This window comes from Dreissena polymorpha, chromosome 10 (assembly GCF_020536995.1).
Source record: "Dreissena polymorpha isolate Duluth1 chromosome 10, UMN_Dpol_1.0, whole genome shotgun sequence".
NCBI lineage: Eukaryota > Metazoa > Mollusca > Bivalvia > Myida > Dreissenidae > Dreissena > Dreissena polymorpha.
Window position 1 is genome coordinate 49,880,979 of NC_068364.1, and position 16,068 is coordinate 49,897,046.

At 34.6% G+C, this 16,068-nt stretch overlaps 2 long non-coding RNA genes across 2 annotated transcripts in view; one reads left to right on the plus strand and one right to left on the minus strand.

The window, feature by feature from the left end:
* The window catches only part of LOC127848102 (uncharacterized), a 186,160-nt gene that overhangs the window by 131,050 nt on the left and 39,042 nt on the right, over positions 1-16,068 (minus strand). The window lies entirely within an intron of this gene.
* On the plus strand, positions 846-14,961 carry LOC127848101 (uncharacterized). Its single transcript, XR_008034353.1, has 4 exons — positions 846-1,138; positions 11,411-11,559; positions 12,148-12,271; positions 14,315-14,961. It is a non-coding gene; the product is annotated as an uncharacterized LOC127848101 (long non-coding RNA).

Consider the following 16,068-nt stretch of genomic DNA (forward strand, 5'->3'; position numbering starts at 1 on the left):
ATCCTAGGCATAAGCATTCTTGAGTTATCATCCGGAAACCATTTTACTATTTCGGGTCACCATGACCTTGACCTTGACCTTTGACCTAGTGACCCAAAAATGGGTGTGGCATGTAGAACTAGTCAAGGTGCAACTACATATGAAGTTTCAAAGTTGTAGGTGGAAGCACTTTGATTTTAGTGCCTATGTTCAAGTTTGATATTAGAGGTCACAGTGATCTTGACCTTTGACCCAGTGACCCAAAAATGGGTGTGGCGTATAGAACTCATCAAGCTGCATCTACATATTAAGTTTCAAAGATGTAGGTGGAAGCACTTTGATTTTAGAGCCAATGTTAAGCTTTTAGCACGACGCCTACAGCGGATGGCGGACGAGCTGGCTATGACAATAGCTCGGGTTTTCTCCAAAAACAGCCTCGCTAAAAAGAGTTTTTTTTAAAGGGACCATAATAATATACCCATCTGATAGTTATTATAAATAGAATAATTTCTAGCATTAATATTCCATGTACAAGAAATGTTGCTCATCAGGCTGAAGTCTGCAAAACTTAATTCCTAAATTCCTACCCAAAAATGACTTAACAATCAAGTAAAATGAAATTAAGAAAACAACCAATTAATTAGACAAATCCTCTAATCAAATAAATATTATCACTTAAAAAATTATCTTAAGACATGTTGTTAAGGTTTATTTTTTATGAAAAAAATAATATCTTTATCTTTTAAGATCAATATAGGCAATATAGTTGCCAATATAGATTGAAACACTTTGAAAGAGGATCACCCAATGATCATTAATTTGAAGGTATGGGATACCAAAGGGGTCGAAACTTTAACTTCTGCTCCAGCAGAAAAAAATGCTGCTCGAGCAGCATTTAAATGCTGCTCGACCAGCAAAATACTGCTCGAGCAGCAAATTTACTGCTCGACTAGCATTTTTTCTGCTCGAGCAGAAAAATCCTGCTCGACCAGCATTTATTTTTAGATTATGGCATTAGCCAATCAGAACTCTTGTTATATTTGCCATTTGGTGCAAAACTGGTTTGTTTGGAAAAAATGGCTGCCGCCGTGATGGTGCCTTTTTCACATCTTCTGCAAGTTTATGTGACGATCTGTTTAAAGTTTAACATTGACACGCGGTAAGTGCTTTATATTTTGGCTGCAAACTAGTCGATCAAAAAATTGTTGCCATTCGCTTAATAAGAAAATCGATCATAAATGTCTAACGGCTGTTAAAACTTTTGCGAAAATCACGACGATGACTGATAAGAATTGGTCAATGGGTGGGTTCTCTGTTTCTATCGATTTACTTTCTTAATGATTCTTAATTATTGCTTCCGACACAGGTGCCGATTGCCTGTGATTGTGCCTTTCTGGTTAACATTGTTTACGTTTCTCGTTCTCCCCATATATGTATATCTGCTGTCCTAACTTTTACAATTATCCAAAATATCATGTCTGTTAACCAGTTCTCAGTGCCCCAGATAAGCTGCGTATCTGCGTCTTTCACCCTATTAAAATATTTAAAAATGCAAAGAAATACAATATCATGAGTATTGAAAACGCAACCAATTTGACTTTTACGCAAATTCGTCAAATTAACAATACAAAACTTCGATTAAAAATGCTATGCTCATTTTAGGTATTTTCTCTTTGGAATTATTATCATAACGCGGTGACGCTTACACTCAGCAAGCTTAGCAAACGGTCATAGTTATTCAAACGCTATGCGTTTTCAATCTGACCTAATTCGTCGCTCATTGTGCATGTATTTGTAAAGCGTCTGTAGTTTCAGTTTCTATTACGATGCGAAATAAAAATAGCTAAGAGAGGTCGAAAGATGTCCGAGATTGTTGCGCCAAAATATCAGCCGATCGCAAACTTTTTCGAATCAAGAAAGCAAGAGCCAATAAGTGCCGAATCATTCGTGTTATCGATTTTGTTAGAAACTGTGCATAGAGCATTTGAGTTGACATCTAAAAAACATGATGGAAAGTCTGTGACTTAACAAATCTGTCAAAAGTATAAAAAGGCATGTCATTGGTTAGAAATTCTCGACATTTTTTAAAGTTTATATCATGGACAGTTTCAAGGATTAAAGATGTTACGAAACATCAGTTTATTAAAATTTATGATGATAGTTCTATTGAATCAATACAAGTGTGCAGCGTCAACGGAAGTAAATCAGCAATTATTTAAAGGTATGCATTTTTATTACTCATTTCACTCTATATGAAGAATGGAATCACCCTATTTTTTAAAATCAATGGTTGAAAACCCTATTTCCAGGCTTTTTCCGCTCCATTTTGGGAATACGCCACACTGGAATCTTGGGAATTTCGCGTCGTGAAAAACCCCCATTTTGGGAAAAAAATTATTCGCAAAATTGGCTCAATTGGGAAAAATTATCGCATGTAAATAGTGTTTCTTATATTTCAAAGAAGCCGTTAACTGGTAAATAACGACTATTTTGATAACTAATTATTAAAATTTTACAAAGTATTATGAACATGTGAGATAACTGCAGGTTTTTTAATCTGAATTTGGGGAAAAGGCCTGGCCTTTTTTGAGGTGAAAAAAATCGTGCGAAGCGCCGGATTTTGAGGAAAATAAGGAAAGTCTTAAATAATAATAACATATTTTACAGTCTTTAAAACAAATTCAAGGCAACAGATTCTTAAGTTATGCAACACTTTCTATTTTCTACACCGGATCAGGTTAACTTATATATTTTAAAGGGGCCTTTTCACAGATTTTGGCATTTTTTTAACTTATTCATTAAATGCTTTATATTGATAAATGTAAACATTGGATCGTAAAAGCTCCAGTAAAAAATCAAGAAAAAAAATAAAAAAAGGAAAAGAACATTGCCCGGAGCAGGTTTCGAACCAGTGACCCCTGGAGTCCTGCCAGAGTCCTGAAGTAAAAACGCTTTAGCCTACTGAGCTATTCCGCCGTGTACACATTCTTGACGTATTTTATACCTCATATAAGCAATCTTCGTAGTTTCACAAAATTTAACGACAAAAACAGAACTTTCCAAATTATTCAATCGTTTCGCGTTGCAACGCTTTATAATTTTTAGGTTTTAAAATCGTCAAAAGATGCATATAATGGCTATATTAGAGCATGGTTAATGTTCAGTATTACTGTTTCCTCACAATTATCATAACTAAAACGAAAACTTACGAATCTGAAACAATTTTTTTCAATTTTGTCAATTTACCAAAGCGTGAAAAGATCCCTTTAAGGTAAAAAAAAAAAAAAAATTTTTTTTTTTTTTTTTTTTTTTTGGAATTGGGATTTTTTTTTTTTCAATTGGGAAAAAAACTACCAGATTTGCATTGGGAATGGGGCCGAATTTCGGACCCGTGGCATGGGGCGGAAAAAGCCTGATTTCCCAAATAATTATCTGGGGCACTGAGTTCTCGAGGACTTTTCTCAATTTCAATGTAAATTATTTTTCACCGAGGCCTATTAGCTTGTTCAAAGCTAACAACAGGTAAAATGTGAGTTGTGTCTGAATTACAAGTTGTTTAATTTTTCATAATTGAAATGTTTACAATTTACTATTTATTGAATAACTTGGCAGTGCATAATTAAGTTCTGGGATGTTATTTTCAGCTCTGAACTGCGAAAAAAATGCATAATAATTACATTGGTGGCACTATACTGTAATGAGTTACCTTTCATCTGTCCTTCCATTATAATGTCCCTAAAGCAGACTTCCCAAACTTTGCAGAAAGAGATTAGGCATTGTATTACACACTCATTTTAACCATGGCATGCTATTGTACAACATGTCTTGACGGAAATAATTTCGATAAAAAAATATTTGCAGGAAATAATTTTTCCATTGCGAATCGTTTGTATCTTTTTATCTTTATTCTGAAATGCCCCTCTTAAGAATAATGTCATGTATAGCTGGTTTAGAATTAAGGATGATGATATGTCCTAACAGCATTTTGTCATGTCATTTACTGTACTTCTTAACCTACATGTATTTGAATATTCAGTCCCCATGTAACTACGCCCATATGTTGTGGACATTTTCATACAAGAATACAAACAGGAATATGTATTGGAGTTTGCTGTTTAAATTTACAGTCAATCGGAGGGTAACAGGTTTGTTTTTAACCAGAAGTGAGGAACTAAACGCAATTTGCAGGGAAAAAAATATCTCTTTATACCACTTAAGTATATTTGCATCACAGGAGCTCTGGTGTCGTGAGGTTGAGGAAACTAGTGTTGAATCTAAAACATTTAGCATCATGGACTCAAAAGTGAGAAGCCAAGTCAGACACCGCAAAATGTAAAATAATCTGTCAGATGTTTGGTCTGACAGGCTACGAAATTCTGTCAGACTGAAGGATAATTTCTGGATTCCACTTATTAGCATACCTGATAATAGCATATTTCTGTAATTAGCATATAGCAGTGCTCCAGATAACATGTGTAAAGGCGTAAAAACGAATAAAATTTCTTAAATAACGATTTAGATTTAAAATCTTTGCATAAAGTTACGCATTGAAAAAATAAAACACGAATTCGACATTTTCGAACGTGCGTAAAACTTCCAGTAGCAAATTATATATGGTAAACATTTCATCCCGGTTCTGACACGTCGAGGCGCTCAATTAAAACTACAGCTTTAAGTCAACGTCACTTTGCTGTTAGGAAGGGCCACACTTAAGAACGGTCGAAAGGCCAAACAGTCTCGATTCTGTTCTCCTGGTATTACAGGCGAGTCATTTCTGTTTATTGTACCTTTTTAATTACACTTATCGTAATTTTTATTCACAAGTAATAAACAATATACCTATTCAAAATGTCATTACAATTAAATGTTAAATATATTTTTTTGATATGACTTTAACGGCGACCAAAATGCCATTATGACCTAAGCCGAATTGACAGTTACTGTTTTAAATAAAAAATCAAAATGGCCAACCGAAGAGGTGTATCGAAGCGTGGAAGGCAAAAAAAGCAAGATGAGCAAGATAGATGTGGGGTCTTTTGAGCCAGAAAAAGCTGTCCGATTATGGGAAAGCAAGAAACAGAAAAGAAAGCCAGGCTTTTCCAAGACTATAAACCACAATGTTGGATTGTTGATGTGTCAAAAACAATGCATAAAAATTATTTGGTAATATAGTGTTAAGAATTAATTTTATAAATAGGGGGTAAAATAAGAATTAATTTTTGAAATAGGGAGTAAATAAGAATTTGACCAAATTTTTATCTGGAGCTCTGATATAGAATGTCAAAGCACAGATTAATTCTTAAATTTTAATGTATTTTTCTTCTATTAATAGCATAATTTTTAACCCCAATATTCAGAATTCACTTAAAGTCTTTATAGCATAGAACATTCTCAGAATGCCAAGAAAATATGCTTTAAATCTGCAAAAATATGCTCAAATGCAAATGCAAATACCTTAGAATACAATTCCATTTGATAAATAGTTATCTTAAACATCAATCATATACACTGTTGAATTTAAATTTCACTTTGATGATCAATTATTAACAGATTTGACTTATTGTATGCCCCCAGTTGCTATATTTATGCTAAAATGTGTGTTCCTGTTAATAGCATATTCCTGTTATTAGCATAATTTTTGCTGACATGGTATGCTAAGAACAGGAATCCACTGTAGCAACATATTAATCAAGAATTATGGTTTGAATCCGTGAACTATTATTTTTTATGGTGAAAGAAAATCTCCATGGCGCGTTTTCAAAAATTCCTAATCAAGCTTGGTAAAAGAACACACAGAATAGCAAATTTATTACAGCACCAACTTCCGGGTAAAAATGATTGATTTTTTTTATATTCCTTAAAGACAAGTGCCGCATCATATCCTATGGGTGATTTAAAAAATAATGAAGCCTAAATAAAACATGCATTTATTTTCTTACCATTACAGGGTTTTTTATCTGATTTTGGGGAAAGGGCCTGGCCTTTTTTAGGGGAAAAAAAACGCGCTAAACGCCAGATTTTTTGGGGAAAAATCACACGAAACGCCGGATTTTGGGCAAAATAAGGAAAGTCTTAAATAATCAATTAAGCATATTTTACTGTTTTTGAAACAAATTCAAGGAAACAGAAAATTTAATTATGCAATATTTTTCTTTTTTCTACACTGGATCAGACTAACTTATATATTGAAAGGTTAAAAAAAAAAAATTTTTTTTGGAGGGGAAAATGAAATCTAGGGGAAAATTTACCAGCTGAGGGGAACAAAAAATCGGAGGGGAAAGGGCCGATGATCGGCGGGTCACAAAGAAGGGGAAAAAAACCTGCATTAAGCATGTTTGAGTTCTTTTTCTATCTTACAGAAGTGTTTCCATGTGATTAACTTAAATGTGAAAATTCTTCTCAATAACTTGCTTCATTTACAAAATATATTGAAAAATATCCTTAAAATTGCCCCAAGTGTACTGGTTTTGCGTGACATTTTATGTAAAAGGCAATTTTCAATTCTATACTTCAATAAAACTTTCAGAAATATTAGGTATTGCCATCATTAAATGAATATAAAAATGCATATGCTTTAAGAAAAATAAAACAATGCTTCTAACTTAGGTTGATATCTCTTGTAGCAAGTGTTCAAAGCAATGATGTTCTTGTCAATTTTGTGCCACAATTTTCAACTCTCTTCACATATATTAAGAGGTGGCATCATAAAGTGCTTCAATATTTATAGGCAAAAAGTGTCCCAAGTGTACATTTTGCAAGAAAGTTATTTTAAATTTTTCATAAGATAGAATTTTCAATGTTTTACATCATTTTCTTCAAACCATTAATGTTTATCACTAGATGTACTGAAAATTTGATGCCAAAACCTTGTGAACTTTTTTTGCAAGACAAATAGCGCATTGTCCCAAGTGTACGAAATTTTTATCATGTTTGATGAACAGGTGATAGCTTTTAAAAAATAAACAAAGGCACCAATTTTCTGGAAAGAAGTACACAGAAGGGTCCAATCTCCTACAGAAAAAGGTGGTTTCTTCACTCTGGGGGTGATCTACTCTTATTATATGGGTATGTCTCCATATTTTGTCTTCAGAAGAAAAATATAAGCATATAAATGATAATATGTGGGAACTTGGGAAGTATATTTGAATTTACCATAATATTATTACAAAAATGCATTTCCTCTTCTCAAATTAATGTCAATTTTAATCAAAATGTTTCTCCAATAATCTTCAATGTAAGCCTGAAGTTGGTTAACAAATGTTGTAAATGTACACTTGGGACACAAAATAAATGTTTTTCTTATAAACCTCCAGAAAGTGAAAACAAACTTACAATATAGCAGAATTAATGATTAAATTTCAATTTAATAAAGCATTCAAAAGCAACTGAAAAAAAAGCCAAAATAAAAGTTGAACATGGTCAAATGTCAAATATGATTGATGACAAAGTCTTTCAGACACTTATAATTAAACCACGCAGACTGTCACCCTTGTGGTACAATTCCTACACATCTAAACTAAAAACCATGTTAAAACCTTCGATAAACAAAGGTACAGCACTTATTATTATTTCATTCATTTTTGATGACACATTACCTAAATATATATAGAGGATATATTGTATTACAGAGGAAGGTCAAGTAAGAGGACATCGTGTTTAATGTATAAAGTTTAAAAAGAACAAGGTCTTATTTATAAAGAACAAGGTCCAATATATAGAGAATATAATGTTTAATATATAGAGAGCAAGGTCTAAATATAGAACAGTGAATTATATGTGTGTTGTTATGAGAAAACTGGGCTTAATTCATGTGCGGAAAGTCTAGTCCCTGATTAGCCTGTGCAGATTGCACAGGCTAATCAGGGACGAGACTTTCCGCTTTTACAGTATTTTTAGTTTGAAGGAAGTCCCTTCTTACCGAAAATCAAGTTTAAGCGGAAAGTGTCGTCCCTGATAAGCCGGTGCGGACTGCACAGGCTAATCTGGGACGACACTTTACGCACATGAATTTAGCCCAGTTTTATCAGAACAAGACACATATTATAGAAAACGAGGTCAAATATTATAAAAAAATTAAACATGTATCATAAAAAAGAAACTTCACATATATTTGAAGGCCATCCTATATTTTGATAAATCTGAGTTTTTACTTTTTACTTTTTACTGCTTTGAGGCCAGGAAAAAAACTTTTAAGAGTATAGTTTTGAAAAATATGTGTTAAAAAACATGAAAATTTCAATTTTTTCCATATTTTTTTCCATATTTTTTTTTAAACACTTCTGATTTTGTATTTAAATTTTTCTTAAGAACATACTGCATGTTGACAAAACACACAAAATATTGATAACATGTTTTAATGGGATTTTATTAAGTGCAAAAGACATGTACATTTATAAAAAAAAATTCAAAACATTTGGTTAACATCTTTTGTTGTGAAAAAGTGATCACATCTGACAGAGCGGCCCTACTCATTTATAAAACTTGAACCCTTTCCCTATGCAATACAAACAAAACTGTTGCCATTACTTAACATCTAAAATTTGAGAAAAGTTTTCATTTAGGCTTCATTATCCCCACGCTTTTCGGAGAAAAAGTGGGGATATTGTGGTTATCTCCGTTGTCTGTCCGTCCTGGCCACTTTCTCCTCCTACACTTTAAGCACTAGAACCTTGAAACTTACACACATGGTAGCTATGAGCATCTGTGCGACCCTGCACTATTTGGAATTTTGATCTGACCCCAAGGTCAAAAGTTATGTGGGTTGAGGTGGGGCCGGGTCAGAGATTTTTACTCATTTTTATGCCCCCGGATCGAAAGAAAGGGGGTATATTGTTTTTGGCCTGTCTGTCATTGTGTGTGTGTGTGTGTGTCCCAAAACTTAAACCTTGGTCATAACTTTTGCAATATTCAAGATAGCAACTTGATATTTGGAATGCATGTGTATCTCATGGAGCTGCACATTTTGAGTGCACCATACTACACTGAATGTCTTCAAATTGATACTGAACCTCTCTTATGGCAATACGGATAATCTCAACTATGCATGGCCCCATTACCAACCCTGGGGTGCCCCGCCCACATTGGCCACGCCCACATAGACCACGCCCACCCAAAATTGCCTTTTACTATAATTTCTTCATTTATACACCGATTCACTTCAAATTGATACTGAACCTCTCTTATGATATTATGGTTAATCTCAACTATGCATGGCCCCATTACCAACCCTGGGGCGCCCCGCCCACATAGGCCACGCCCACCCAAAATTGCCTTTTACTATAATTTCTTCATTTCTACAACGATTCACATCTTATTGATACCAAACTTCTCTTCAATGCGTTCAATTTCAACTATGCATAGCCCCATTACCAACCCTGGGGCACCCCTGGGTCAAACATGCGGCGTGGGGATACACGTCGGCCTCTGACGCGCCATTTCTAGTTTAATATTTTTGAAATCACCCATTTTTGTGTAAAGTTTGGAGAAAAATCAAGAAAAACATATTTTAACAAAGAAATACATTTAAGTTGTTTGATGATATTTTCATGTATTTCAACGTTTCCAATGTCCAGATAAATACCCTATTTGTACCCATTGAAAACCTTTAAAACTTTAATTTTGCATTGTTATTTTGTGTTGGGCTTGAAGAAAAAAGATTGATCTGTATGCAAATGTTTACATTATATCTCACAATCATAACAATTTCCAATTTATCGACAGTGGTGACCGGGTTTTATCATTATTATATGATTATTAGTGCTTGTGATCATATTTCAGATGCCCAGGGGCCTTTATGGTTGGGTTAGGGAGGGGTGCTCCCTCCCTTCCTGAATTGATTTTTAGCTCCACTGGCCAAAGGCCAGTGGAGTTTATGTCATGGTCCTGTGTCCGTCATGCGTGCGTCCGTCCGTGCCTGCGTGCGTGCGTCCGTCAGTTCATTAACTTTTCCTTTAAACATCTTCTCCTAAACTACTGGTCCAATTCTGATGAAATTTCTCAGTAATGTTCCTTGGGTGAACCTCTTTTAAATTTGTTCAAATTATGCGCCTGGGGTCAAATTTGACCCTGCTCTGAGGTTACAAAATTGAACATATGCTTATATAAGGCCTATTTTGTGAAATCTTTCAAAATCTTCGCATCCATAACCATTTGGCATAGGGCTATCAAATTTGGTATGTAGAGACATCTAATAGTCCTCTACCAAATTTGTTCAAATTATGCCCTTGGGTTCAAATTTGAAACTGCCCCGGGGGTCACAAAATTTAACATATGCTAATATAGGGTCTATTTTGTGTAAACTTTACAACTCTTTTTGTCCATAACCATTGGGCTTAGGGCTACCAAATTTGGAAGATAGTGACATCTTATAGTCCTCTACCAAGTTTGCTCAAATTATGTCCCTGGGGTCAAGTTTGACCCTGCCCCGAGGGTCACAAAATTGAACATATGCTTGTATGAGGCCTATTTTGTGAAAACTTAAAAAATCTACTTGTCCATAACTGTATGGCATAGTGCTACCAAATTTGGTATGTATTGACATGTATTAATTCTCTTCTTAGTTTGTTAAAACTATGCCCCTGGGGTCAAATTTGAAACTGCCCCGGGGGTCACAAAATTGAACATATGCTTATAAATGGCTAATTTAGGGTAAACTTTAAAAATCATTCTTGTCCATAACCATTGGGCCTAGGGCTACCAAATTTGGTATGAAGTGACATCTTATAGTCCTCTACCAAGTTTGTTCAAATTATGCCTCTGGGGTCAACTTTGACCCTGCCCCGGGGGGAGGGGGGTCACAAAATTGAATAAACGCTTATAAAGCGCCTATTTTGTGAAAATTTTAAAAATCTTCTAGTTGAAAACCATTCGGACTATGGCTACCAAATTTGGTTTGCAGTAACATCTTATTGTCCTCTACCAAGTTTGTTCAAATTATGCCCTTTCGGTCAAATTTGACCCTGACCCGCGGGTCACAAAATTGAACATTATATACACTTCTTTCTTGCTTATTTTGTGAAAACTTTTAAAATATTCTTGTCTTTAACTCTCGGATCTAGGACTACCACATTTTGTATGTAGTGAGATATAGTAGTTCTCTATGTGTCCAATAATTATGTTGATGAAGGTGGCAGTGGTAATGACTTGATATGTCTGTGAGATATGAATGCCAAAGTCTTCGTTTTACATAACATGAATTTTTATGTAAAAGTGGTGGTTCTTCATAAATTCTACATGTTCTTTGTAAATGATGACCTCTACAAAGTTGTTCCAGGAGTACCATATTGCCTGACAATCTTTTGTTTTATTGTTAACTTAAACTGTACTTGATTCTAGCATGCCACTATACTTCTTTGAAGTAATTTGAGTAAAGTTCTCACTGTTTAGTAATGTATACATTGTTTAAGGTACATTTTAATTTCACATTTTGTAGGTGGACTTCAATATGTATGATCTACTTATGCTGCAACAATGTAAAGGCAACAATCACTGGGTTTTGCTGGTTGCAAGTGTTATGTCCAGGACTGTAACCATTTACGACTCGTTGGGTGGTAACAACAAGGCCTTGTTCGATTTGTTCTGGTAAGGTTCAAAGCTGTAATTCATTTTTTGTCTTACCTGCTTGATATAGCAGTCACAGTAGCAGTTGGTGTATGTGCATTTTATGTGTGTCTCTGAGCTTATCCAAACTGTGATTCGATAATTGAATATGCAATTTTTAATATAGCTTACCACATATGTTCTCCATGTAGAGAAGCTGCAGAGCATGCGTTAACAAGAGATCAAAGGTCACATTTAGGGAGCTTTTTTGGCCAGTTCCAGTTATCATTCATCAGGCAATATAGCAATCAAGATATTCAAAAAACTTTGTAAATCTTATTTGTTTTCTATATTTGGATTTTTATCTTAAATATTAACTTGTAATGAGCACCAACACTTAAAAAATGATATAAATATATATAAATTTAAGCTTGCTTTCTTAGTTCATTCTTATTTATTTTTGTGTCCTATCTCTCACACTTATGTGTTTCAAATAATGTGTTAATAGATTCACATATATATATATGTTTGAAAACTGATTACCAAAACAATTTGGTATAGATAAAGTACCGCCTAAGTATATAGGCACATGATTTTTGTTGATTTTTACAAACAAAATATTTGTTGCAGCCAGTTCATGTGTCAACGAGCGCAAATTGTGAAAGATGGCTTGGAAAAAATCAGTTCAGAGTTAAAAGCGCCACCTTGCAACAAACAGCGCCACGGAAACAGCTGTGGAGTGTTTGCATTGATGGTAATAAATAAGCTTTATATTTCTATATAGGTGTCACTTTGTCGTACTGTCGGTCGGTCTGTCTCGAAATTTCATCCGATCTTCACCAAACTTGGTCACAAGTTGTATCTTGATGATGTTTAGGCCAAGTTTGAATATGGGTCATGCTGGGTCAAAAACTAGGTCACGGGGTCACTTAGTGTGTTTTAAACCGAAAGTTTGTCCGGATCATAACTATGTCATTTATCGTTAGATTTTAAAATAACTTGGTACATTTGTTCACCATCATGGAACGGTGTGTTGCGTGAAAAAAGTACGTCGATATCCCCAAGATCAAGGTCACACTTGGAGTTCAAGGGTCAAATGCTTGTCCGGGCCATAACTTTATCATTTATTGTGAGATTTTAAAATCATTTAGCAAATTTGTTCACCATCATGGGGCGGTGTGTCGCGCGAAAGAATTTCTTCAATATCTCGAAGGTCAAGGTCACACTTTGAGTTCAAAGATTAAAAATGGCCATAAATGAGCTTGTCTGGGCAATAACTATGTCATTCATTGTGAGATTTTAAAATCATTTGGCACATTTGTTCACCATCATTGGACGGTGTGTCGCGCGAAAGAATTACGTCGATAACTCCAAGTTCAAGGTCACACTTTGAGTTCAGAGGTAAAAAAAGGCCATGTGGATAACTCCAAGGTCTTGGTCACACTTGGAGTTCAAAAGTAAAAAAAAATGGCCATACATTTGGACTGCATGTCATGCTAAAAAATTCAAGAGTTCAAAGGTCAAAATGGCCATAAATGATAATGGCATTATCATTATTAAAAATAGCCATAAATGTGATTCTCTTGTTTTGTGAAGACAGCATGCAAAATAGTCTGTGTCAATTCGGCACGTGGGGGTATTTGTCACGTCTGTGACAAAGCTGTAGTTTGCTTAGTAAAGATCTGCATTAACGTTTATTCAACAAAATAATGGGAGAATGTAGAATATAATCATCGTACCTTTCTGTTGGTGCATTGGTTTTTAGAGCCTTGCATTTTCTTTTAATTTATAAAGGACATGATATTTCATATGTAATATCATAACCTGAGGATCAAACTGTGTTATAGAGTCTTTTGTCAAATAACCCTGAAAAAAGGTTAAACAAGAAGATTACTCATATTTTAATATATGAATGTGTCATATAATGAAAAAAAGCATTCTCTTTGCTCCATTATATTGTTTTGTATGAAAAGTTGTTTTTCAGTGTCTTAATGTGATTGTATATTTATGATGCATAAAACATGAATACTTTTCACTGTCAAACTATCGTTCTTGCAATTTTATTTTCAGAAATAGTATTTTTTGTGAACACTTAATCTAGTGAATATATATGCTTTTCTTATTGCAAACAACTGTTGTTGTTTTTATGCCCCCCTTGGAAGAAGAGGGGGTATATTGCTTTGCTCATGTCGGTCGGTCTGTCGGTAGTCCACCAGGTGGTTGTCAGACGATAACTCAAGAACGCTTGGGCCTAGGATCATGAAACTTCATAGGTAGATTGATCATGACTCGCAGATGACCCTTATTGATTTTGAGGTCACTAGGTCAAAGGTGAAGGTCACAGCGACCAGAAATAGTAAAATGGTTTTTGAATGATAACTCAAGAACGCATACGCCTAGGATCATGAAACTTCATGGGTAGATTGATCATGACTTGCAGATGACCCTAATTGATTTTGAGGTCACTAGATCAAAGCTCCAGGTCACGGTGACCCGAAAAAGTAAAATGGTTTCCGGATGATAACTCAAGAACACATACGCCTAGGATCATGAAACTTCATGGGTAGATTGATCATGACTCGCAGATGACCCCTATTGATTTTGAGGTCACTAGGTCAAAGGTCAAGGTCACAGTGATCCAAAATAGTAAAATGGTTTTCGGATGATAACTCAAGAACGCATACACCTAGGATCATGAAACTTCATAGGTACATTGATCGTGACCCGCAGATGACCCCTATTGATTTTCAGGTCACTATTTTAACACAAGTATGAATGACTTTTACTTTATTTCCAGACTGCCAAATGTTTGGTCATGAAAAAGCATCCCACAATGTTGCGACAGGCCCATGATTCAGTTTATCGAGACTAGTCGTGAGAAGCAGACTTCTGATTCCTGGAGTGCGGCAAACATATCTGTGCGACTCGATCACTCCACTGTAAAGACCCGCACGGCATTAAAATGGATATTATCAATATGTGTTGTTGCTCGAAAATATGTTTGTGTAGCAGGAAGTGCTTTGGGCTCGATTAATCTGAGAACTCAACAAAATATTAATAAAATCCTTCTGTGCCTTTTAGTTCTGAAAACAGAAGTAGCCAGTTGGTATTACACATCTCCTAAACAAGTAAAGCACGATAAAACTTAAGATGTTATAATCCTAAATTTTTATAACATCTTTATATCCACACAAAAATATTGATGATTGTGGTGCTCAGATTGCAAAACCACCTGTTTGGCAAAAATAATGCAGATGGTTAGATTATGATAAGTGCAAGAAAAAAAGAATAACTCTGGAGATAATAATTTATATGATAATCATTGCTTGACAGAATCACAATTGACCTAGATATTTATTTATGTAGTGGTGTATTTTTCAATGAGTGCCTTAAGATTCCAAAAACATATTGACTTAAAATAAATAATCCCGATGGCGTAAATGACTTATCTGCTAGGCGGTGAGGACTTTAAGACCACCTGATAAACTTCAACTTTATTTGCCCTAGTTCAGTAACCGACTAAAGATATGCTAACATAATACTGATGACTGATGAGTCTGTTGTGTCTTATATTCTCATTGCTACTTAAAATATTAAGTCTATTTCAACGTTTAGACTAATAATAAGCAAATTCGTTAAATTGATATCCCCGCCAAATAAATTTTGATTATTGATTAGTGCAGAACTAACAGAAAAGTTTATTTGAAGGGTTGTACCCTTATCTCACTTATTTAATAGTAACAACATAAAAAAACAATTGGCAATAAATCTTATTTAAGAAAGTGTAGGGTTATAGATTTTTTGCATGACACCTCTCCTCATTGATATCTTAACGTCCATTAAATTTCATATTTAAATCGTGTATAGTATCTGTGATATAGTCCTGTAAAGTAACATCAGACATGTACATATGTACTAGGGTTATGTTTCTTGTGCATGGCACTTATTCTCATTGACAATTATACACCCATGATATTTCATGTTGAAATCTTGTATTTATAGTTTCTGAGATAAAGCCCTGAAAAGTTACATCATACAAAAACAACAAAGGGCAATAACTCTTATTTAAGAAAGTGAAGGGTTGTGGTTCTTATGCATGGTTCTATAAATGAGATATAGCCCTGAAAAGTTACATCATAAAATAACAATAACAAGAAAGGGCAATAACCGTTATGTAAGAAAGTATACGGTTATGGTTCTCGTGCATTGATAATTATACACCCATGAAGTTTCATGTTAAAATCTTGTATAGTATCTGAGATATAGCCCTAGTTACATCATAGAAAAACAACAAAGCGCAATAACTCTTATTTCAGAAAGCGACGGGTTATGGTTCTTATACATGGCACCTCTCTTCAGCTATATTTATACACCCATAAAGTTTCATGTTGAATACTTATATTGAGTTTCTGAGATAGAGCACTGACAAGTTTGTGAGTGACTGCACTGACAGACAGACCAACGGTACGTTTAAGTATATTTAGCGTACCCGGGGTACATTAAAGTATACTTAAGAGTACACCGGGTACATTAAAGCATTACCCGAGCTGA